Raw genomic sequence first — 3,880 nt, forward strand, 5'->3', positions numbered from 1 at the left:
ATGTTCGGTTTCGAAAGTAATTCTCGAAGCATTTTTTAGAAAGACATTTATTGATAATTTACCAACAATGTTTCTTTATGCGTTTCAAAATTTTTCTCATGTTGTGAAATTATGGATTCTTTAGAATAACCGTTTTTCCTTGTTTCCGATCAATAGCCTCATTTCAAACTCTTTCTCCTTTTACAGTATAATCAAAGACATATCTTTTAAAACTATGCCTCCGTGGCCTAATGGATAAGGCATCGGCCTCCTAAGCCGGGGATTACGGGTTTGAGTCCCGTCGGAGGTGCTCAACTCATATGAATTACTTAAAACCTATCCTCTTTATCTGTGTCGTTAACAGCATCCTGTCCCGAAAACAACCATGATCCGTTTCGAAAGAAATACTAGAGAAATACATTCATTTATCATTTGCCAAAACTGTTTTTTGATGCGCTTCAAAATTTGTCTCATGTTGTGAAATTATAGATACTTTAGAATAACCGTTTATCCTTGTTTCGGATCAATAGCCTCATTTCAAGCTCTTTCTCTTTTTATAGTATAATAAAAAACATATCTTTCAAAACTATGCCTCCCTGGCCTAATGGATAAGGCATCGGCCTCCTAATCCGGGGATTGCGGATCCGAGTTCCGTTGGAGGTGCTCAAGTCATATGAATTACTCAAAATCTAACCTCTTTATCTATGTCGTTAAAGGCATCCTGTCCCGAAAACAACCATGATCTGCTTCGAAAGTAATTACTGAGAAATACATTTACCTATCATTTACTAAAATACTTAAAACCTATCTTCCTTATCTGTGTCGTTAAAGGCATCCTGTCCCATAAAAAACCATGATCTGTTTTAAAAGTAATACTTGAAGCATTCTTGAGAAATACATTTATTTATCACTTACCAAAACTGTTTCTTTATGCGTTTCGAAATTTGTCTCATGTTACGAAATAATGAAAGTTTCGGAATAGCCGTTTATCCTTGTTTCCGATCAATAGCGTCATTTTAAACTCTTTCTCTTTTTATAGCATAATCAAAACGTATCTTTTAAAACCATGCCTCCGTGGCCTAATGGATAAGGCATCTGCCTCCTAAGCAGGGAATTGCAGGTCCGAGTCGCGTCGGAGGTGCTCAACTCATATGAATTACTCCAGATGTAACCTCTTTATCTGTGTCGTTAAAGGTATCCTATCACGAAAACAACCATGTTCCGTTTTGAGAGTAATACTTGATGCGTTTCGAAATTTGCTTTATATTGCGAAATAATGAATGTTTCGGAATAACCGGGTGTCCGTGCTTCCGATCAATAGCCTCATTTCAAAATATTTCCCTTTTCATAGTATAATCAAAAAGATATCTTTTAAAACTATGCGACCGTGGCCTAGTGGATAAAGCATCGGCCTCCTAAGCCGGGGATTGCGAGTCCGAATCCCGTCGGAGGTGCTCAAGTCATATGAATTACTCCCAATCTAACCTCTTTATCTGTGTTGTTAAAGGAATCCTATCCCGAAAACAACCATGTTCGGTTTCGAAAGTAATTCTCGAAGCATTTTTTAGAAAGACATTTATTGATAATTTACCAACACTGTTTCTTTATGCGTTTCAAAATTTTTCTCATGTTGTGAAATTATGGATTCTTTAGAATAACCGTTTTTCCTTGTTTCCGATCAATAGCCTCATTTCAAACTCTTTCTCCTTTTACAGTATAATCAAAGATATATCTTTTAAAACTACGCCTCCGTGGCCTAATGGATAAGGCATCGGCCTCCTAAGCAGGGGATTGAGGGTTCGAATCCCGTCGGAGGTGCTTAAGTCATGTAAGTTACTCAACTTCAACCCTCCTTATGTTTAAAATTTAAGACGTCCTGTCCTGTAAACGGCCAACTAATTTTTAGGCATAAATAGATGAGACAGTCTTGATAAAGGCACTTATTGATCATCTACCAACGCCGCTTCTTTTTCACCTTTCAAAATTTGTCTCATCTTCTGAAATCATGAATACTTTAGAATAAAGGTTTATCCTTGCTTCTGAACAATTGTGATTTTTTTAGCTCTTCTTCTTGTAATATAATTTAAAATATACAATTGAAACGAAGCGTCCGTGGCCTAATAGATAGGGCATCGGCCTCCTAAGCAGGGGATTGCAGGTCCGAGTCGCGTCGGAGATGCTCAACTCATATGAATTACTCTAAATATAACATCTTTATCTGTGTCGTTAAAGGTATCCTATCACGAAAACAACCATCTTCTGTTTCGAAAGTAAGACTTCAGGCATTCTTGAGTAAGACATTTATTGATCATTTACCAACACTGTTTCTTTATGCGTTTCAAAATTTGTCCATGTTGTGAAATTATGGATACTTTAGAATAACCGTTTATCCTTGTTTCCGATCAATAGTCTCATTTCAAGCTCTTTCTCTTTTTATAGTATAATAAAAAACATATCTTTTAAAACTATGCCTCCCTGGCCTAATGGATAAGGCATCTGCCTCCTAATTCGGGGATTGCGGGTCCGAGTCCCGTCGGAGATGCTCAAGTCATATGAATTACTCAAAATCTAACCTCTTTATCTATGTCGTTAAAGGCATCCTGTCCCTTAAACAACCATGATTTGTTTCGAAAGTAATTACTGAGAAATACATTTACCTATCATTTACCAAAATACTTAAAAATTATCTTCTTTATCTGTGTCGCTAAAGGCATCCTGTCCCATAAAGAACCATGTTCTGTTTTGAAAGTAATACTTGAAGCATTCTTGAGAAATACATTTATTTATCACTTACCAAAACTGTTTCTTGATGCGCTTCAAATATTGTTTCATGTTGTGAAATTATGGATACTTTAGAATAACCGTCTATCCTTGTTTCGGATCAATAGCCTTATTTCAAGCTCTTTTTCTTTTTATAGTATAATAAAAAACATATCTTTTAAAACTATGCCTCCCTGGCCTAATGGATAAGGCATCGGCCTCCTAATCCGGGGATTGCGGGTCCGAGTCCCGTCGGAGATGCTAAAGTCATATGAATTACTCAAAACCTAACCTCTTTATCTATGTCGTTAAAGGCCTCCTGTCCCGAAAACAACCATGATCTGTTTCGAAAGTAATTACTGAGAAATGCATTTACCTATCATTTACCAAAATACTTAAAACCTATCTTCTTTATCTGTGTCGTTAAAAGCATCCTGTCCCATAAAGAACCATGATCTGCTTTGAAAGTAATACTTGAAGCATTCTTGAGAAATACATTTATTTATCACTTACCAAAACTGTTTCTTTATGCGCTTTGAAATTTGTCTCATGTTACGAAATAATGAATGTTTCGGAATAGCCGTTTATCCTTGTTTCCGATCAATAGCGTCATTTTAATCTCTTTCTCTTTTTATAGCATAATCAAAACGTGTCTTTTAAGACTATGCCTCCGTGGCCTAATGGATAAGGCATCGGCCTTCTAAGCAGGGGATTGCGGGTTTGAATCCCGTCGAAGGTGCTTAAGTCATGTAAGTTGCTCAACTTCAACCCTCCTTATGTGTAAAATTTAAGACGTCATCTTTAAGACGACATCTACCAACGCCGCTTCTTTTTCTCCTTTCAAAATTTGTCTCATCTTCTGAAATCATGAATAGTTTAGAATAAATGTTTATCCTTGCTTCTGAACAATTGCGACTTTGTTAGCTCTTTTTCTTGTAATAAAACTTAAAATATACAATTAAAACGAAGTGTCCGTGGCCTAATGGATGGGCATCGGCCTCCTAAGCAGGTAATTGCAGGTCCGAGTCGCGTCGGAGGTGCTCAACTCATATGAATTACTCAAAATCTAACCTCTTTATCTGTGTCGTTAAAGGTATCCTATCACGAAAACAACCATGTTCCGTTTTGAAAGTAATACTTT

General features: G+C 36.7%; 1 non-coding gene across 1 annotated transcript; it reads left to right on the top strand.

The window, feature by feature from the left end:
• Nucleotides 1-216: 216 nt before the first annotated feature.
• Nucleotides 217-289, top strand: Trnar-ccu (transfer RNA arginine (anticodon CCU)). The gene has a single exon. It is a non-coding gene; the product is annotated as a tRNA-Arg (tRNA).
• The last annotated feature ends 3,591 nt before the right edge of the window (nucleotides 290-3,880 follow it).

This window comes from Hydractinia symbiolongicarpus, chromosome 2 (genome assembly GCF_029227915.1).
Source record: "Hydractinia symbiolongicarpus strain clone_291-10 chromosome 2, HSymV2.1, whole genome shotgun sequence".
Taxonomy (NCBI): Eukaryota; Metazoa; Cnidaria; class Hydrozoa; order Anthoathecata; family Hydractiniidae; genus Hydractinia; species Hydractinia symbiolongicarpus.